Below are 22,039 nucleotides of genomic sequence, written 5' to 3' on the forward strand. Positions count from 1 at the left end.
CAGATAGGAAAATTTGAATGGCCAGTTCAAATCTGTTGTTTCTTTTTTTTTCTTTTTTTAACGTGATACACACGCGTGGGAGTCATCTCAGCTTTGGGGTGCGGGGCGGGAACGCCACTCGTGTAACACAAGCAAAAGTTTCCAAAATATTTTTCCCGTCTCATGGAGACGGCCATTTATAAGGAGTTGGCAAATGCTTTGAAGAAAATATGACAAAGAACGCTATGCCATTTTGAAGGAATCATTTCAAAATGCAACGATGATTGCGCTTTGTGAAGCAGGGCATACCCCTAGAGTGTGCTGCTATCGGGTAGGTACTTCCCCAAATTGGGCAAACTTCTTGCGCAGTGCGACGCTCTGACCCATGTGCCAAATTTCCTCGCAAATATTGCGATTAAAATTGCATAGCTTAGACTGAGTTACATCGAAAAGCGTTTACCGAACGCCATGGCAAGCGAACGAAAAAGTGCCACGCACTGTAGCAGACGTTCCCGGCCGCCTCTGGCGCCCGCGAACGGCACGTATACATGTGTACACACAGTGTTGGTCGCATACCACTGCTCCCGGCTCACTTGTGCTGTTGGACTATTGCCTACAAAGTATACCTATCGACTGACTAATTTAAATTTCGGTATTGACAACATGAGAAGCTTCAGAAGATAGAACCAGCGGATAAGAGTGCCTTTTGGGGTGTATGGCCTTGGAGAGGGCTGAGTCGGGCTCGTTGGTTAATGTTGAACAGTGCGACGAAACAGAGCTGACGGACGGGACGGAAGAGGAGACAGATACATGCGCTGGTGTCTGTCTAGCGCAAGTGTCTGTCTCTCTTTCGTCCCGTCCATCAGCGCTGTTTCATTATAGTGTATGTACGTCTTCACGATGCCCATTCATCGTGGAATTTTAAAGTGGCAGCTCCGAAATGACGTGGCATATTTTGAAACACTTTTCTGCATAGCAATCGCCAACTTCCAACGAATGGCAGCCTCAATGAGTACTCTGCGGGAGGAAAAGAACATTTTGGAAAGCTTTTTTTTTTTACACGCATATCTATGGGTCGCACTACCGCCCGTACCACCAGCAGCAGGGGATACCCACTCGCACGTATCGCGGTGTTTTAAACATACATCGCCTTTGAAAAGGCTCATCATAGTTTTACAATCTACTCTTGGATGTACTTGGCGATTCTTCACGAGGGCACGACATTGTGGGGGAATTGATAAATCAGAAAACTGCTTTGAAATTTTGCTTACATGTATTCATTTGGTCGCTTACCCTACTGTACACCCATAGTCGACTACGGCGTCCGCGAGCGCCCCTTATGTTTGCAAACACTGGGCTAGGCTATATCTAAACATCTAGCAAACTTTTGAAACTCTACTGCAGAAAAAATTTGTACAACACCTTCTAAGGAACTCAGATCTGGCACGTCTAGCTCATGGCTGCATTTGAGAACCAGTATATGCAAGTAAAAAATAAACATGATTAAATTCTATCGTGCGAGTTGCGCTCCTGAAATAATATCACTGTTGTGACATTCCTTGTGTGCTACGAGGTACATTCCTTGTGTGTGCTACGAGGTACATTCCTTGTGTGTGCTACGAGGTACATTCCTTGTGTGTGCTACGAGGTTCCACGTTCGACGGCGCGGCGTAGACGGAGACCCAGATGACAGGCATCATCAATTACCCAGCCATGCTAGTTGAGAGTGACAACCAGAACGAAGGGGTTTAAGCCCAACCGGACCCAACCGGACCCGCCGCCGCCGCCGCGGGGAAACAGGCTTTATCCTCCCCAATTGGCGTGGCGGTTTCAGGGGCGGCCCTCCCGGGCACATTCCAGGACAAGGGAACTGTCAGCGATCCAGAGCGCGCCGTACCACAGCCGACGCTATGCGCTACCGCGAAGACAACATTCTTTCCCTCGGACTCAACACGTGAGGGGGGCGAGACAATAAGTGCGGTGGTATGTTTGTGCGCCCAAGTGAAAGCCCTAGCCCCCCTCCTTCCCCTCCGGCGTGGGCGTCCTCACCCTAGGGAGTGTGGAGAAGAGGATATAAAAATGGACAAGCAGTACGGAAGAAACACGCTCAGGACGACATCGTTCGCCAAGAGGGCCTTCAGCGCCGAAGCCCGACGGCGTGCAGCTTCTGCCAGCAACCGCTCGAGCCCAACTCCGGAGCCACTCCATCGCCCCCATGAAGTCGTCGGCACGTAAGCTCGGACGCCCCAGCCTCTGATGTATAATCTTAATCATGTGTAATTATTGAATATACCTGTTTGTTTAAACTGAGCCATACGGTGTCTCTTTGCCTCTCCGTCCCGTGTGGACCTGCGCATTATGGGGGTCATCACACTGGTGTCAGAAGTGGGGTCTCAAAAGCAAATGTCCTCTGAATGCTGCGACATTCATGACTTCAAAATTGTAATAAAAAGGGAATGACGGGACTGATTGTGGGACTTTTACCCCCATTTGAGAGGCTTGAGGCACCGGAGGGCTTGAAAAAAAAATGTCTTTATCTGAGGGAGCTCCCACTCCACAGCCGTCGCTCGGAGCAAGCATGCTGGCATTAGGAAGCGTCATTCCGACGTTTACGGGAGATAAGACAGGGGTTCCAATCTGCGATTTCTTTTCCATGCTAGAAGAAATTGGGAAAATGGGGGGATGGTCCGATGCTCAAATGCTGGGAATGGCGAGGTGTAAGATGGCAGGAGCTGCTCATGATTTTGCATGGCGAGACGAAAAAGTAAAATCCACAAAATCATTTGCGGAATTTAAGAAGCTCGCGTTTGAGCATTTCGACACTGAACCACGTCACGTGCGGGTACAGAGGTTCCGTGACGCCGGACAGATGGTAGGGGAGGACGTGCGAACATTTGCGTCGCGGCTTCAGCGCCTAGCGCACGATACGTTAAGCAGGGAGGAGGAAGGAGACCAGCTTAAGAAGAAATACGCGGAGGATATACTTAAAGAGGAAATGACCGCTTTGTTCGTGGCTGGTCTGCAAGACCCCGTGCGCCGGTTCGTGCTCTCGCGCAAGCCGAGCAATTTCGACCAAGCCGTGGAGGCCGCATTGGATGAGGAACGAAATGAGGCGTTAACGACAGCCGCAGCGAGAGTACGCGTCATAGAGAGAGCGGTGCTCAACCCTGAGGTTGCTCTCTTGACAGAGCGGTTAGATCGCTTAGAACAGCTGCTATCTCAGCAGGTAGAACGCCAGGTTGAAGCGCGCGCTCAACAGCGCCCATTCGCGGGAAACCGGAGACCGCCACAAAGCTACAGGCGCGGTATGCGAGATTTTGAAGAAATCGTATGCTTCGCTTGCCAGGGTCGCGGACACATCGCCAGGTTCTGCCAAAACGTGCGCCGTGGGGAGCCACAAAGAGAAGCAGGCGAGACACGCCCTAAGCAAGCCTACATCGGTGCTCCAGATACCGAGACAAAAAACTAGTTAGTCCTCCCCAGCCTGAGGAGCGTGGGGAGGGAGCAGTAGATGATGAGGTGGTGGTAGTTTGTGTGGCCGACGAGGCATGCCCTGTTGTGCGTTGCAAGTTAAATGGTTGTTGCATGGAATTGTTGATAGATACGGGGTCAAAGGTGACATTGCTTAAGGAGAGCAGTTTTAACACGCTTCGAAGGAAGGGGGACCGCGAGGTGTTGGAAGCGTCTGGTGGTATGGCAACCAAATTTGTAGGCATAACGGGGGATCCTCTTGGCATAAGTGGACTCTACCGGTTACACTTCTCTCTCGGCGGAATTGCATTGGAGCACCCCTGCTACGTATGCTCGGACACGGTGTCTCTGCCAAACGGAGTGTCAGGTATATTAGGGCAGGATTTTTTGAGAAAAGGGAAGGTAGTAGTCTCATTCTCTGAGGAAGAGGTTAATGCGGGCGGATCAAAAGTTCCGTTTTTGAACAGGAGAGGGGCTGAGATTCGCATTACCGATATTGACACCCGTCAAACAGTGGGATCATTGGAGAAGGTATATTCGCGGGTTGCCGTCAGGCTGGTCGATGAGGCGGTCGTCCTTCCTTGGTCGGAGCACATTTTGTACGCGTTTGTGCCTTCAGATGTAGAGAGCGGCGCCGTGGGAGTGCTTGAGCCGGTCGACTCTCTCAGCAATGGCCTGAAGGCAGCCGCGTGCCTCGTGACAGTTAATGACGCCCACAGAATGCCCCTACGGGTGGTTAACTGTAGCCAGCAGCCACTGAGCCTTCCCAAGAACAAAACATTGGCTTTCTTCACCTCTGCGATAGAGCAACGTGAGCCCACCGATACGGTACTCGCAACTGTCGAGCATGCTAGTCCTTCGGCTGCTCCAAAGGTGTCGTTCGATCTTTCTCACGTAAAATCCAGGGAGAGGGAGGCTCTGGCTGGTTTGCTGAACGACTACTCGGAGGTATTCGCCGCGTCCAACCTGGATTTGGGCTGCTGTGGCGTTATAAAGCACAGGATAGAAACCGGCACTTCATCGCCCGTTTACCAGCGTGCGTACAGGATTCCTTACTCCCAACGTGAGGAGATGGAGCGGCAGGTGCAGGACCTGATTGATCGCGGCATTGTCGAACACTCAAAGTCACCCTGGGGAGCACCAGCACTATTGGTGGAAAAGCCAGATGGCTCGTATCGATTGGTAGTGGACTACCGCAAACTAAATGCCGTAACTCGCATCGATCCATACCCCATCCCCAATATACAGGAGACGCTTTCTCAGCTGGGCTCTGCCAGGTACTTCACGGTAGTGGACATGGGGGCGGGATTCTGGCAGATAGCAATGGATCCGGCAGATGCCGAGAAAACGGCATTCAACACGCCCTCAGGGCACTATGAATGGAAAAGAATGCCGATGGGTCTGGCCAACAGCCCTGCTGTCTGGCAGAGAACCGCTGATGTTATCCTGGCAGGTCTTCTGGCGAGGCTGTGCTTCGTGTATATGGATGACATTATCATATACAGTGACCGTTTTGAGAACCATTTGCGCGATATTGAGCAGGTTTTGGTGCGACTAAGAGGAGCGGGTCTCAAGCTGAAGCCCTCTAAGTGCCAATTCCTCAAAAACGAGGTGAAATACCTCGGGCACGTTGTTTCAGCTGACGGCGTGCGACCGGACCCTGAGAAACTAAGGTGTGTTTCGGATTTTCCATCCCCGACTAGCGTCCGCCAGGTCCGGCAGTTTCTCGGCCTGATCGGTTACTACCGAAGGCACATAGAGGAGTTCGCCAAGCTCGCTAAGCCGCTCACCGCCTTAACAGCCAAAAATGTCGCCTTTCGCTGGGACGAAAACGCGGAGGATGCTTTTGGGGCCCTGAAAAGGAAGCTAATGAGTGCACCGCTGTTGCGCCACCCGGATTTTAATTTGCCCTTCGTTATGGCCACAGATGCGTCAAAGTTCGCAGTTGGTGCCGTGCTATCTCAGGTTATCGAGGGCAAAGAACATCCCATTGCTTTTGCTAGCCGACAGCTCAGCCCCACAGAGCAAAAGTACGGAGCTACGGAAAGGGAGTGCCTCGCCGTTGTCTGGGCAGTAAAGCACTTCAGATGCTACCTTTACGGCCTCAAATTCAAGCTAGTCACAGACTGCCATCCTCTGAAATGGGTGATGAGTGTCAGGGACCCTAGCTCGCGACTCGCTAGATGGAATCTACACCTGCAGGAATACTGCTTTGAAGTTGAGCACAAGTCAGGAAAGACACATCTGAATGCTGATGCACTCAGCCGCACAGCTGCCGTGGCAGCTATAGATGAGTTTGTCCCCGTAGTCGACCCCGCCGAATTACGCACAGAGCAGTGCAAAGATCCTGACCTGAAGCGAATAATCGAAAGCTTAGAGGGCGCACCGTCTCACCCCGAACAGCTAGGTTATTTCATTGGCAAAGACGGCACCCTGTGTCGGCGCACGAGGCCAACCAGGAAAGGGAGACCAGAGAAAACCGTTTGGGAGAGAGTCGTCATACCTCGGTCGTGGACAGAAAGGGTTCTTCGCGCGTTTCACGATGCGCCATGCGCCGGTCATTTTGGCGTAGCGAAGACACGCAGGCGTGTGGAGCGTTTGTACTTTTGGAGTGGCAGGCGACAGGATGTTAGAGACTACTGTGCGAAGTGTCATTCCTGTCTCGAAAGAAAAACACCTAAGGGACGAAGACCAGCTCCAATTCAGCCGTTACCTGAGGTTTCGGCTCCCTTCGAGCGGACAGGTATGGACATAATGGGCCCATTGCCCACGACCACTTCCGGAAACAAGTACATTTTAGTATTTGTCGACCACCTTTCAAAATACGCGGAAGCGGTAGCACTCCCAGATCAGAAGGCAGACACGGTTGCAAGAGCATTTGTCGAACAGATCGTGCTCCGACATGGACCCCCGAGGCAACTCTTGACAGATCGGGGAACGAACTTCGTGTCGCAGCTAATGAGGAGAGTTTGCGAGCTGCTTAAGATCGCTAAGAAGCAGACAACACCGTACCATCCGGCTTGCAACGGCGCGGTGGAGCGACTGAACCAAACCGTGGCCGGGTTCCTGTCGCATTTTGTTTCGCGCGACCAGCGGGACTGGGACTTGTGGCTCCCGTATGCAATGTTTGCCTACAATTTCGCAGCACACGAGAGCACGGGCGAATCGCCATTCTTTCTTCTCTACGGCCGAGACCCGGACCAGCCTAGTGAAGTGCCAGAGGGCCCCCGTCGTGTCCCATACGCTTCACTGGACGACTATAAGGTGGAGCTAGAATTGCGCTTGCAATTGGCGAGGGACATCGCAAAGGAGGCCTTAAAGAAAGCGGCGAAGCGCAGGAAGGAGGTGCACGATCGCAGTGCTAGAGACGCGCCGTTTAATGTGGGGGACAGCGTGTACATTGAAAACTGCCAAAGGCAGATAGGGCTAGCTCGTAAGTTCCAGACGAAGTGGAGAGGACCGTGCGAGGTTGTCGAGAAGCTTTCTCCGGTAAACTTCAGAGTCCGAGACGTGAACCGGCGCTTGATAAGGATACACGCAAATCGCCTCAAGTCGGCACCGGTTCAGTATTCACGAAATGAGGAAAGGGAAAGCGCGGATTTTGATGGGGACCGAAGTGAAGCGGAGCGCGCAGATAGTTCGCAAGAAACGCCCTCTCCTGCATTTGTTCGGCAGGCGCCAGAGGTGACGGCCAGAATGCCACCGGATTTACTTCATGCATTGCTAGAAGAAGAAGCGCGCGAGGTTGCCGCGCAGATAACGCCAGGAGAGGCTCCTGCCACGAGCCCTCGCGAGTCCCAAAGCAGACAAAGGGTCACAGACTTACTTAGTATGACTCATGAAGGCCGATATCCGCTGCGAAATCGGAAAGCTAAGTCGGACTAATGGTGTAAACAGAGCGGAGTTTTGAACTGGTTAGAATTGTGTAATGCCACAGCTCATAACATTGCTATGTGCTTATGTGTTAAGTTATCGGAGTTGGTAGTTAAACCTTTCTGTCATTAAGTAACACCTTCACAGGAGAGCATGCGGAGCGCATGCAGAACCTGCCCTACTTCCTTTCGTTATCTATATTTTTGTCTGTGCCGTGATCGTGCTAGAAGTGGGAGCTCCTTTGTAACTGTGGTAAATTTATTTCGTCCAGTTTGGACTAGAAAGGAGAGGCTTGGGTGCTGAGTTTCATGTTTATCTGTAAAAGAAGATCAGTGCTGCCCCTGGAGACGCCAGTTATGACAGCGGAGGCATATGGTGTTGTGCAGTGGTGTTGAGTGCAGCGAGAAGTGTTTTGTCGGACGCACTGTGCGAGGCGATTCAGAAAGACAAGGGGAGCTGCAGGGACTCAAATGTTCGGAGAACATTCTTCTGGAGGGTGAGCGAGTGTGACATTCCTTGTGTGCTACGAGGTACATTCCTTGTGTGTGCTACGAGGTACATTCCTTGTGTGTGCTACGAGGTTCCACGTTCGACGGCGCGGCGTAGACGGAGACCCAGATGACAGGCATCATCAATTACCCAGCCATGCTCGTTGAGAGTGACAACCAGAACGAAGGGGTTTAAGCCCAACCGGACCCAACCGGACCCGCCGCCGCCGCCGCGGGAAAACAGGCTTTATCCTCCCCAATTGGCGTGGCGGTTTCAGGGGCGGCCCTACCGGGCACATTCCAGGACAAGGGAACTGTCAGCGATCCAGAGCGCGCCGTACCACAGCCGACGCTATGCGCTACCGCGAAGACAACATTCTTTCCCTCGGACTCAACACGTGAGGGGGGCGAGACAATAAGTGCGGTGGTATGTTTGTGCGCCCAAGTGAAAGCCCTAGCCCCCCCTCCTTCCCCTCCGGCGTGGGCGTCCTCACCCTAGGGAGTGTGGAGAAGAGGATATAAAAATGGACAAGCAGTACGGAAGAAACACGCTCAGGACGACATCGTTCGCCAAGAGGGCCTTCAGCGCCGAAGCCCGACGGCGTGCAGCTTCTGCCAGCAACCGCTCGAGCCCAACTCCGGAGCCACTCCATCGCCCCCATGAAGTCGTCGGCACGTAAGCTCGGACGCCCCAGCCTCTGATGTATAATCTTAATCATGTGTAATTATTGAATATACCTGTTTGTTTAAACTGAGCCATACGGTGTCTCTTTGCCTCTCCGTACCGTGTGGACCTGCGCATTATGGGGGTCATCACACTGTTTCATAATTCGACACTGCGTTTTTTTACGAATCAAGAGATCAGCGGGTATCATACCGGTTCGACACAGCGCAGATGAGCAAGATGAACAGGCCTCCACTCACTTCCCCTGAAAAATAAGTGAAAATTCAAAGGACGATTATGAGCGTGCGACGCCAATGTTTCCGCCTTAGCTGTTTTCGGACAGAAAATTTTTCACACGCATTTTTTTTGCAAAGGAACAAGCCATCAGTAAAAACGGTCTTGCCCAGAACTGCAGTAATACTCTGAAGTTGTTTTTTCGTAACATCGCTTACAGCAGTAGCAGTTAACTTGTACGTCTGCGTGGACGCGCCGTTTAGAGTGTATCCCCCTGTGAACACCGTTAACACGAGTCGCGTCTCCAGGTTCAAGTTTTTTTTAAACTGTTTGCCCCTGAAAAAGCGTGGCGGGGTGGGCGGAGCCTTTCCAAGCGCGGATCCCTAAGAAAACCCAGCGCTGGGCTTCGGTACGCTTGTACCCAACTGAGATGATAGGAAAGAGGCTCCTTCCTATCGTCTTCTCAGTTTTCCTGTGTGCGTCTTTTTGGCTGGGTTAATTTTCTAATGCAATGCGCCAACTAGCCCAACAACGTGTTTTACGGCAGTGCGAATAACATCATCATGTCACCCCACCGCCTTTCCGTGGATAACAAAGCAACTTATGGTCCTCTCTATTTGTATCGAGCGTGCTCTGCGCTTTTCTTGGACGCTGCGGCACCTGCTGGCCGCGCGTTCTTGTGTGCGTTCCATCCGCTCACGCCGGAACACTCGACATAAATGAGACGCTAGACAGACCAATACACGTGGCGAAAAGACGATACACGCATGCCATAATAACGCCGGTCATTAGGGAGACAGTCGCGCATAAAACTCCTCCTCCTTGCAATGTGCCCGTTAGTCATGTGTGCTTAGCGACATTTATTAACCAACTGCGCGTCTTACTTCACAGGCTCTCCTAGTCGAGACTAATATCTTTTTTTAGAATGAATACTGTGTGTCTGACGCGAACTGCGATTTCATGATAACGGAAGCGTTACACTAAAGCAGGAAGGCTTCCTGCTCCCATGCTGTCTATATTTTGCGGGCGCCATAAATATGACAAAGTGGCGCTTAGAGAATTTTCTGTTTCCTGAGCGTGCAAATATGCTTGCAAGAGTGCTCCTAAGTTATGTTTTATAGGAAAGCTAAGAGAAAGCACCTGAATGCGTTGATGAAGCCCTCGCTGTGAAGCAAACAAGTGGTTCCATTTGCGCTGATCTTTCTTTGACCCATCCGTTTCACTACCACAGGGTGGCGTCATTCCGTAAAAATCGGCAATCGCCTCTCCAATCGCCTTCCTTGAATTCCGGACATTGAAATTCCAAACCACTTTAAAACACATCAGAAGCGAACATGTTGCAAAATACCAGTGCATTTAAAATTTTCTTAGCAGCACACTCTTAAATACTCTCTTCAGCTAAGATCTTATGCTAGTTTCTCAGCAATCCCAGATGTGCTTTTGAAGGATATGAGTTTTGTAACAAAAAGATCACGGGAAAGAAAACTACTGTACAAGGCGTCACTGGCGTACATTATGCGTTCGCCGTCTCAAGAACACTGCATATTCTTTAGTTACTGAGATAAGACCTCACAATCTGTGCTTCTGTATAAAGCAGAAGTTATTTGCCGGGAGGTATATGGCAGTACTACTAGCACGAGATGTCAGACTCACTCCACAATAATGGTGAAGACGACCAGGAGAGATGGCATGAACACAGACAGCATCATTTTGCTTAACCGAGGTAAATCTCAAACTTCCGAAGTTATGATAGTAAAATACTCAATTACGGGCACTTTTCGCAATACTTTTCGCTTTCAGCTCAAGAAAGTACTTTCAGCTAAATGAGACAGAATAAGAAATAAAAAAGAGTTTCGCTGGCGCTACCAGTACATTAATCTGTCCAACTAACAATATGGAGGCCCTTGTGGTGGAGCCAGTTGGGATCTGAGATTATGTGTCACGCTATATATTCGCTGTGCCATGTATACAGGAGATTGTCAAGTCGTTAAGTATTGAAGTTTGCAAAGCTTTATTATTGGAGCCATATCACCATTAATAATTAATGAAGGCGTCCAAGGAAATTGATTTCAGAAGTGCCAGTCTATTCCCGTCGGAAACATACCATCGTATTTCGCATTTTGCTGTTTGTAATATGTATTCACTTGGAATTTGTTTTTGTTATGGGTGGTGAATAATGGAAAGATTTCAATCCAGTTCTTGCCACTTCTGGTGTTTCTTCAACACATGTCAAAAAGCTACTAGATTTCAAAAAAAGAAGTGCTGGAGTAGCATTATGGACAATTAGAGACGGTAAAATAGTAAAGTGGAAATAGTTAACTGAACATGTCTAAGGAAGAAAATCCCTCCGCTGGTCGAGATGTACAATCAGCGAGAGTGCATGAAAGCATCTATTTAACACTGGCCGAATAGACACAAAAATTCATATAGCAAAAGCTGCCAGGCAAAGAAACGCACGGAACAAACGCTAACTTGCAACTGAAACATTTCATAAGGAAGACTGAATTCACAAGCGAAGGACTTAAGAGTGAAGAACCAGAGTTTAAGAACCGCTAAAAAGCAAAAAAAAAAACTCTTATCAAAAATTCAGCGTAAGAGTCTCACCACAGCTTTTAGCCTTTGCAAGCATGCTTTTCATCCGCAAATTCATTTTTAGAAGGCTTTGGCTGTTAATGTTCCGGAAATGGCCAAGACGATGTTTCCCTCTGCGTTCGTCTGGTGACACTCTTCGGTGAGAGCACTGGGTGTACCGCATCACGTACAGCTGGATTTTGCCGGTTCCAGCTCTTCTTCTCAACGCCATAAATACGCCACATATCGGCTGCGATGTGCGACTAATCGCCCCATCTCGCCTGTGCTGTGGCAAAAGCTGCATGCCCGCGCCCTCCTGCGTTCTGAGGAGTAAAAACGACAAAGCGGCTACGGGTGCTCGAGGGCGCTCAGCCTAGTAACGTGACCTTGCTGCAACACCGCCGCTTGCACCGGTGCCCAAAAGGCAGGTGAACTATTAACAGGACAAATCAGAATAAAACTGCTGTTCACTTCATATATCTCCTACTTTTCCGATTCCATTTCTCACTGCGCCTTATCGCGCACAAGGAAACCAGTCCAGCCCCGCACGACCTGAGCACTGAGCCTGAGACAATTGGCCACAAGGCCATGAGGAGAGCTCGGGTTCAGTTGAAGCTTATCAGTAGTTCCCATGTCAACGAATCCATCGTCGTTGAGATCACTTTTGAGGCTTTCCGTCACAAAGCTCTTAACAATGACGCGTGTTGAAGCGCGTAGTGCAGCATCAGGCAAAGGATATCCTTGGCTTCCGGGCGTGTATGGTGCCAGTGGGATGCTGTTGGTGAGGCAAGATCCATTTCGTACTCCATTTAACCAAATCACTGCATGATCTTGGATGACCCTAAGGTAGTGTTTCAAACGTTTTTCTTTCTTTTCTGAGGATCTGTGCTAAGCTTTCCCCTCGCTCCATCGGCACAACGTTACCGTAAGGCACGACTATTGCTCTTTCCGTGTATCTCTGACAACTTCCAACACCTCTGTTCGCAGCCTATTTAAAATAGTTCGCGCAACGTTTCGACTTCAAACCATGATGACAAGGGCGATTGTGTATGGGGATTCAATTGCTCTGCCCTCTCACTGGAAGTCGCTAGTACAGCGCTCCTTCGCCGTCAAAGGTTTGGTAGCGAGAAGCGAGGAAACGAATTTACATAGTGGCACCATTTTATCGACTGATTAGCACCCTTGTCGCTGCCCAGGCTTCGGCGGCAATGAAGCGATTTACTTGTGCGGTGGCACCGATCAGAGGCGCATATGCATCAAGTGTAGTTCAAGAATCATTGCAGTTGATTCAGAATGAATGCTAGCTAGAATTCTCATACGAAACGAGCTTTATTCTAACAATGAGGGACATCCGGTTGTTGTTTGGTGAAGCGGGACGCTAAACCAATGCTTTTTTCGCATACTCTGATGTCAGGTCGAACGATCCCATTCAATCGAATTTTGGCGTTTCTCCTGGGCATAATCTTGACTCAAGCTTTTCAAAAACTGGCACAGCAGAGCATGACACGGACAAGTATACATGAGCAAAAGCGCCAAATTTCAACCTTCTTTCAAGGCATGCATATCCTACATGGTTTCCTGTGTGCCCTGCTGTCACATGGTTGGGTAGTCTGCGTGTTCTGCGTATGCGTTCCTAAAAGGTCGAGGGATGGATTCTCAGGCTGCGCTCGAGACACTATATTTTATACATGACAGCATTTACAAGGACACTACTCAGGAAACAAACAAAACAGAGATCAAACGCCAATCATGGAAGAATACTTATACATGCACACGTACAAAAATGGTTTGGTAGGTTTATGGGGGTTTAACGTCCCAAAGCGACTCAGGCTATGAGAGACGCCGTGGTGAAGGGCTCCGGGAATTTCGACCACCTGGGGTTCTTTAACGTGCACTGACATCGCACAGTACACGGGCCTCTAGAATTTCGCCTCCATCGAAATTTGACCGCCACGGCCGGGATCGCACCCACGTCTTTCGGGCCAGCAGCCGAGCGCCATAACCACTCAGCCACCGCAGCGGCTACACGTACAAAAATGGAAAGGCTGTTAGTCTCCTATCACGCGAATGTTCGGCCAAAGGCGTCGGAGTCCCATTTGTACGCAGCGCAGGAGAGACGTTATTCTTCGAAGCGGAACTATGCGCCCTGCTTTTCGGTGATAATGATACCTTGAGCTTCTGAGGGAGTCCAGTTGTGGAGATGGAGACAGCGGTCGTGACGGATCAGGGGAGGTGGCGACTTCTTGAGTCAGAAGAGCCGAGTACGGTAACTATATATCCATTTTCACTATAGCTACAACACTTTTTCTTCCGTTGCAAATAGAAAAGTGAGCCATAAAAGAGCGGCGAACTTCTAGAATGATGTCTGTAGGTGTGCATGCCAGCGCAATTCTTTGTCACAAAAAAATGCACTCGCGAAGTAACCCGTCCACCAGAATCCGAAACGGGTGCAGAACGTAGGCGCGGTATAACCATGGCGACAGAGATTCTCCTTCCTTCCCACCTCTCCAACATCTCAAAGCTCACTAGACCACCTGAGGCCTATCTACAGGCTAGGTACATGATATTGACCTACGGTTCCACGTGCCCAGAAGATATGGAATGAACCAGAAATGCGCGGTACCTCCTTTCGCCTCCACACTGAGCGCCTGCAGCAGAGCGCGCCTTAACCAAGCCATCTCTTCTAACAGCTGGACCGTCCCCTGCTTCTCCTGTCTAAACAGTTCAATCAATGAATGCATTTATTTCAACTCGAGGTTGAAGGCCCCCAGGCGTAAAAGCTGTTCTACGACAGCTTGAAAGGTGCCTGGGGGCCCATACAAGGCAGCAGTGGTTACAAACTAAATTACAGTGTAAGTACATATCTTCAAACAATCATTCGAACAACTATACAGTACAATTATTAACAAAACAATCGTTGTTAATGAGAATTTCAAGTGATCGGCGTTCGGCCTCAATTCTTCCTGAACATCAGAAAACATAGCGGAATTGATATACAATACAAAGTTAGCATGATTATTGTAGACAGGTTGTTTAGTGGGTTACAAAATACTGTCGCAGTTGTTTTTTACTGTAGGTCTCGAAATATACATCCTTCTTTTCATAATCGTTCAGAAGAAATGGAAGTAGGTACTGTAGGGACTGACAGAGATAATCGGTACGGCGGTGTGGTACAAACAATCTGTCACAACTGCGAGTACGACCATCGCTTTTTTGTTTACGTAAACTTGCGGTGTTCTTTAAAAACGTTTGAAGTGCATTATTTGCGTAAAAGAAAGTGTGCAGTAAACGAAATTCTAGATAATGTTTTGCTTTTATTATTTTATACCTCACAAACAATTCTTCTGTCGGATGGTAGTACGATACATTAGCAATATTACGAAGAGTTTTTTTCTGTAGAAGGAAAATTGCGTTAATGTTACTAATCGTTGTTGTTCCCCAAACAAGCGAGCAATAGTTTAAATGTGACGTGAATAATGCGTGGTAAATGTTAACCTGTATTTTTTCCGGGAGATAATGTCGGCATCTGGCAAGTGCTCCCGCAGCCGATGATAGTGATTTGCGCAAGAAATCGATGTGGTGTGTCCATTTCATATCAGACGAGAATGTCACTCCTAAAATCCTATGTTGGTTGACAACTTCAATAGTAGCAGTACCGAGTGTTAAAAGATGGTGCATTATAGCCTGTTTGCCACTCGGTTTAAAAATTATGGCTTTTGATTTTTTTGCGTTAATCTTAAGACCATTGGCATTGGACCAGTTGATTATCTTTGTCATCTCAGTTTCTGCTTTAGCAATCACCTCTTGTATGTCATGACCAGAAACAAACACGCTGGTATCGTCAGCGTAAAGAACATAACAAGCATCTGAATTGGGTTGAACAATGTCATTGACATATACATTGAAAATAAATGGTCCCAAAAGACTGTCTTGTGGCACACCAGATGAAATGCTCTTAAACGATGAGGTATGGCCCCCCAATACTAACACATTGCATTCGATCACTCAAGTAAGAGTTAAACAACACCAAAGATACACCGCGGACACCGTAAGCACTAAGTTTTTTCAACAGAATTTTGTGGTTTAGAAAGTCAAAGGCCTTGCTGTAATCTATAAAAATACCAAGCGTAAGCGTCTTGCATTCAATATTTTTGATGATGAGCTCTTTCATTGTTAGTAGCGCTGTTTCGGTTGATTTGCCTCGACGGAAACCATGTTGGTACTTTTGTAATATGTTATGTCAGGAGAAAAAGTTTTCTATGCGCACCAATATAATTTTTTGTAGGCCCTTTGAAAACACGGGTAATATAGATACCGGCCTGTAGTTAGCCGCGTCGTTTTCTTTGCGGCCTTTAAAGATGACCGATACCTTTGCATTTTTCATGCGACTTGGGAAACAGCCAGTCGTTACGAGGTTAAAAATATATGTCAAGTGAGGCGCAATAACGTCAGTTACGAACTTGACAGGCTTTATCTGAAGATCGTCGACATCGACTGAGTTGGTGTTTCTCTGGTTCAGGAATGCGCTACAAATTTCGATTTCATCCATTGGTTCTAAGAATACGGTGGCATTTTGTTCGTCAGTGGGCGTTGACCCTGTTTCGTCGCAGGTTGGTTTTATCATCTCTACAAAATGCGCATTGAAATGCTCAGCTAAAGCTACCCCCGAAATACATTTGCCATCTATTGACATGTCAGGGGGGCTGCACTTCCGACGTTTCCTTTGAAGAATTTCATTGACCACCTTCCACACTTCCCGAGGACCGGTTCTTGAGGCATCAGATATGAGGTTATTATAGTAAGCGATCTTTGCTCTTCTTAACTCTGTGGTCAACTTATAATGGTATTTCTTGAAGTCTGTTAGTGCTGTCATTTCTCTCGTACGCAAGAAATCTTGGAAGAGTTTTTGTTTCTCCTTAATCGCCTTCAAATGATCGGGTGTTATCCATGGCTTCCTTATTTTGTTCCTTTTTCTTGCTTTCTTGTATGGAAAGCATTCGTTATAGAGACAGGAGAACATAAGCAGGAATTTGTTGTAAGCTTCAGAGGCATTACTCTCGTTATAAACTGGAGACCAGTCGTTGTTTGATAGGCGGGCCCGAAAGGATTCTATATTACCATTCGATATATTCCTATACAGAGGTACGTCCTCGCTTGTCTTTTCTCGTGGTCTGTAGCTGGAGTACGCAATAAATATTGGACAGTGGCCGCTTAAGTCATAGCATATGGTTCCAGCAGTATGTACGGAAATGTCTGAGTTGACAATGAAAAGATCAAGGACAGACTGGCCTGTTTCAGTTACCCGCGTTGGTGTATTGATAACGGAATAAAAGCCAGAAGCCAGAAGTGTGTTATTGAACTGAACGGAATGCGTGTCATTTCCATCTAAGTTAATATTGAAATCGCCTCCCAGAAGTAAACGGTATTGATGACAGGAAGCGTACTCCAACATTTCTTCGATGAAAGTCAAAAAATGGTTTTTGTTCCCGGAAGGAGGGCGGTATACTACAGAAAACATATCTTTCCCACTACAAACACATAACGCCTCCAGATCAGCAGTAGTACACGTGAAACGGTGCTCCACTTCGCAGCACACGTCATCCCTGATATGCATCGCTACGCCGCCGCCCCGTCCCTCAGTTCTGTTTTGGGAGTAGTGTTTATAGCCTGCTAATGTTAGCGTCTGGCTTTCATCGTGATACTATGTTTCCGTGATCATGATGACATGCATTCGGAACCGGAATTTGTCGAGAAACATAGTGAATTGTTCTAGCTTTGATGCCAACGAACGTGCATTTATATGGACAGCCGATGTTAAAGCCTGGGTTGGCGCCTGCAGTGTTATATCAGAAGGTGAGCAGAACTCTCGATATAACATGATGACGATGAAAGCAAAGAACTAGCAACACACCACCTTAGTCAATCTTTGACAAGTCTTTATCGTGTTCGATTCGCACTGCGTCGCTTCCCTCAGCTTTCCGCGCAAGAACTTTTCCGTTCCTGGCCCATACAAACTTCCAGTCAAACTCGCGTTTCTTTCTTATCGCCAAGGAAAGAAGTCGCTTCAGTGTAGGGCAAAGATGTTCGTTAACGAACACACTTTCTTTATCTACGAATCCGACTTGTTCATTCGTTATGTATTTGCTTCGAGTCTTTTCCAGAAAAGCATCTCTTTTTTCGCGGCATTTGAATTGCACAACTATGTTGCTTTTGCCTTCCTCACGAGTTGGCACGCGATGACAAACTGCTATGTCATCAGCAGTGACGTGTTCTTGCTGGTGCTTGGCTTCGAGCTCAACTGTGGTGTCCTGGTGGTGCCTACGTGCTCATCTCTGGGGAGGCCGTTCTGCGTGGGGGATTTGGCCAGGTCTCAGGTTAGGTCTGTAGGCCAGGTTAATGTGCATTTGAGGGTGCGTTTGGCTCAGGTATGTCGCTGACCTCCCCGGGTGGAGGGTCGGCAACCTGGTTTGCCAGCTTGCCCACCCAAAGCTTGCCGCTAGAAAATTTTCGTAAAAATGGAATTGACATCATCCCTGTGGCTCTCGGGCCGATCGGTGAGGGAACGATCAAGATGAAAAGCTCCAAGGTCCTTCAGCAGGAGCTAAGATCTCTCACTACCCACTACCTCCAGATCTCTGAGGTGCGACCGTTCGGCCGGATAGGCATTGTTTGCAGGTCCGCTGACATTGATTGTGTCACAGACCTGCTCCAGTGCAAAAGTTTTCAGTCATTAGCGGTTAAAGCCTTCATCCCGGAACAGCTCGCATGTTCTAAAGGTATTGTTCGTGGCGTGGACCCAGGATCTTCCCCGCAGGATATACTGGAGGAGTTTCAGGATGCAGGTGTGGGGGTTCTTCCTGTCTACCGGTGCAGTAGAGAATTCATTGGTGTGCGTGTTGCGACAGAGTCAGTTATCACTACGTTTGCTGGTTCCTCCTGTCCTTCTAAACTCAAGGTTTGGCCGATAGTGTATCGTGTGGACCCTCTGCAGCCCCGTCCTCTTCAGTGCAACAACTGTTGGCGTTTCGGTCACAGTGGTAACGCGTGTAAGTCGGCGACCCGCTGCCGTGTTTGTGGAGAAGGGCATTCAGATGACAGCTGCGCCTCTGATCAGCCCCAGTGTTATCTATGCAAGGGCAACCACTCAGCTGATGATGTCTACTGCTCGAAACGAGCCGACGAACAAAGCCTGCTCGATATCATTCAAGCGAAACGATGTTCGAGAGCAGATGCTTATGCACTTCTGGATCGGAGGGATACTACATATGCCAGCCGTGCGCGAAGCTCTGTTGCTGATATACCGTCAAGTTTGACTACTTCAATAGTGTCCTCAGTAGAACAGGCTCTTTCTGTGGTGGTCGAGCGAATGCTGGGCAGTTTCACCGAGGCTCTATCTCAACTTGTTGCTGGCCAATCTCTGCCTACTGAATCACATGTTTCGGCGGCTACGCCGGCATCACTCCCAAGTGCTGCTAGTAAGAGTCATTCCATGTCGCCTCCTACCGTGCCCCAAGTACCGCCTGCCAACAGCGCTCCTGACAGTGTCGCTCACGTAGATACTTGTAGCATGGACGTTGAAATGCTCACCACTTCCCAGAAGCGTCGAGCTTCTTCCTCACCCTCGAAGTCCGCTGTTCCGCAAGTCAAAGCAAAGGAAGGACCCCCCAAATTAATTTTTCAGACTGATGTGCTGAAGGAGGCTGTTGATGCCTCTTTAACCAGTCGATAATCATGGCGTGTATAAAAGTTATGCAGTGGAATTGTCGCTCCGTACTTTCTTCTTTACCGGATCTTGAATTACTTCTTCATAAACATAATCCAGATATTGTGATTTTACAAGAAACGTGGCTCTCTCCACTTAAATCATTCACTTTAAAAAAATTTCGTGTTTTCAGGGTAGATCACGTTAATGGCAGGGGTGGTGGGTTAATAACTATGATCTCTACGAAAATATGTCACCGGGCATCAATCTCGCAGACAGTTATGTGCCCTGACTGTGAGTTGTTGGCGGTTGAAATCTCCCTTCCACAGTGCGCCAAAGTCACTATTGCTAACGTCTACTTCCCAATCGGTGTTCACAGGACAGACTGTTTGGATACCTTACTGAGCGGCGCAAACAGCACAGTCATCGCAGGAGATTTTAATTCGCACCACAGTGTCTGGGATAGTCGCTCTGACTCCTGCGGCCAGCTTCTGTGGTCCTGGATGTCAATGAATGCAGTGCGCTGCTGTAATTCCGGAGCAGTAACCTTTATGCGAGGAGGATCCCGTTCAATCATAGATTTAACATTAGCATCTCGTGGGGTTGGCGTATCTGCATGGTCAATTGAAGACTCAGGTACATCTAGTGACCACTTTCCAATAACCTTTTCTATTATATCCTCGCCTATCAGAAAAGGTGGTGCAACCATGAAATTTGTAAACCACATTATGTACAAAAAATTGATATCTGCCTCACTCCCCTCCATAGTTAGCTCAGGTCGAGCACAAAGAGCTCAGCGGACAATTACCTTTCTGCAAGATGCTGGTGAGAGCTCTGTATTCTCGGTGTGCACTACTGCTCCTGCCAGACAGCCGTCTCCTTGGTGGACGGAGGAGTGTGAGAAAGCTTATCGTCGTAGAAAAGCAGCCTGGAAAAGCCTTTCCTATAATCAGAGCCCAGCTAATTGGATAAATTATAAGTTCTTTTCTGCATGTTTCAAAAGAACTGTTAAAAAGGCAAAGGAGGATTATAATCAAAATTTAAACACGTATCTCTCAAAACCCCAGAATAAGAAGGCTCTCTATAGATTCATGGCGCAGAATAACAGCTCTCCGGCCTCCAATCGCATAAGGTTAATAATAATGTCTCCGCAGGAGGCTAAGCAAAACCTTGAACGCATCGCGCAGGGGCTGGCCTTACGTTTCCAGGTACAGAAAGCAGAACCTTTGCACACTCTCACCCCCAGCTCGGACTATCCTGAGGTCGACGTGTCGGAGCTCCTGCAAATTGTTTCCTCGATGCACTTTGCTGCTCCGGGATCTGACGAGATTACTGTGGGCATGTTAAAGATTTTAGCGCACGATTTTCCAACTCACCGTCTAGATATTGTAAATGCGTCATTGGAAACCTCTTGGATTCCTCACAGTTGGAAAATTGCGAAAATAATTTTACTTTTAAAAAATGCAGACAATGGATTTCAATTAGACAATATTCGGCCGATGGCTTTAACCTCAAATTTAGTAAAGCTAATAGAAAGAGTAGTACACAGTCGCCTCACAAAGCATGTTCATCCTATTAACGGCCTCAGCCCCGCACAGATTGGCTTTCGTCGCGGTTGTTCCATATGGTCCGCGCATGTGGATCTCGAGAGCCGAACACGACTCTCAATGCGCCAGAGAGAAGTTTCGGCCTTGGTGACGCTTGACGTTGCGAAGGCCTATGACAGCGTGGAGCACACAGTCCTCATTAACAATCTTGCTCAACTACAACCACCGCATTACCTCTACGCCTGGATTTGTGAATTTCTAAAAGATAGATTTTTCTTCTGTACAGACGGATCTTTTTGTTCTAATACCTATGGTCAATCAAGAGGTGTGCCGCAAGGCTCTGTTCTTTCTCCGCTGCTTTTCAACATATTAGTTCGGGACATCCCCATTCATCCTAACGTTACAGTTTATGTATACGCACATGATATAGCTTTTTTCGCATCAGCAAAGGATATTCATGTGCTCTACGGGTATTTGCAGGCATATCTGAATGCTCTTGAAGTCTGGTTGGACCAAATCAATTTATCACTTAATGTCAGCAAATGTGGCGTGCTGGTATTTCCACCCGACGCTCCTATGTACATCTCGCTAGCCTACCGCTCCACTCCAATTCCGCAGGTGGAGTCCGTTAAATACCTAGGTGTTACTTATGACCAAAATTTGGACTGGCGACACCATATTAAGAATAATGTTATTAAAGGGGAACGTGCACTGGGCCGTTTGACCCGAGTTGGCAATAAAAAGTTTGGCAAGCGTCGTGACACGCTACTGTTGCTCTATAAGGCTTATATGAGACCGATTTTGGAATTTGGTTGCCCCTTGTTGTCTGGTAGCGCGAACTACAAGCTGCAGCCATTAGCCTTACTGGAAAGGCGTGCCCTACGGCTATGCCTCGGGCTCCCAAAATCAGCTTCCAACGCTGTCCTTTATCTGGAAGCCCGTATCCCCAACCTCTATTCCCGCTTCCAACTTCTAACAGTGCGTACTTTCCTCAAGTCTTTTGACCCGGCCCCAGGCGTTAGTATTCCAATTTTTGTATCCCAACCACACCTTTTTTTGACTAATCACTGGCCACGTTATCAGCTTCCACAAGTTAGGTTCACGCAGAATCTGTTAGCTCCGCTTCAGGTTGATCTGATCTCCTTGCAACGAGTTGCTGACACGCAGGCTGATCCCGTTTCTATTACGACTTTATTTTCCCGTCCCATGCGAAGCATGTGCCCGCACATACCCTAAATGGTCTTCTTTCTGAACACCTACAGAATTTTCCACATCATACTGTTCTCTCCACTGATGCCTCCGGCAGCTCTGAGAAGGCGGCGATTGGCATATATTCGCAGGATCTAGCTTGGAGCTACTCCGTTCGTATCCCTGATTATACTCCTATATTCTTCGCAGAGTTTTTGGCCATTGGTTTGGCTCTTCTCAAAATTCCCAGACATGTCGCACGGGTTCTTATTCCTACAGACTGCCTTTCAGTTATTGTCTCTCTCCAAAATTCGGAAAAATC

At 48.2% G+C, this 22,039-nt stretch overlaps 1 long non-coding RNA gene across 3 annotated transcripts in view; it reads right to left on the minus strand.

Moving 5' to 3' along the window:
* Positions 1 to 10,675, minus strand: part of LOC144100637 (uncharacterized) — a 38,123-nt gene extending 27,448 nt beyond the window's left edge. For 2 of the 3 annotated variants that reach the window (XR_013307772.1, XR_013307771.1), the window contains exons 1-2: positions 10,363 to 10,675; positions 8,689 to 8,740 (exon numbers count right to left, since the gene is read on the minus strand). This is a non-coding gene — a long non-coding RNA (uncharacterized LOC144100637). Of the gene's footprint in view, positions 1 to 8,688; positions 8,741 to 9,849; positions 10,062 to 10,362 lie in introns of those variants that run through there. The other variant, XR_013307770.1, reaches the window with a different exon arrangement.
* Between the last annotated feature and the right edge of the window lie 11,364 nt (positions 10,676 to 22,039).

This window comes from Amblyomma americanum, chromosome 8, assembly GCF_052857255.1.
Source record: "Amblyomma americanum isolate KBUSLIRL-KWMA chromosome 8, ASM5285725v1, whole genome shotgun sequence".
NCBI classification, from domain to species: domain Eukaryota; kingdom Metazoa; phylum Arthropoda; class Arachnida; order Ixodida; family Ixodidae; genus Amblyomma; species Amblyomma americanum.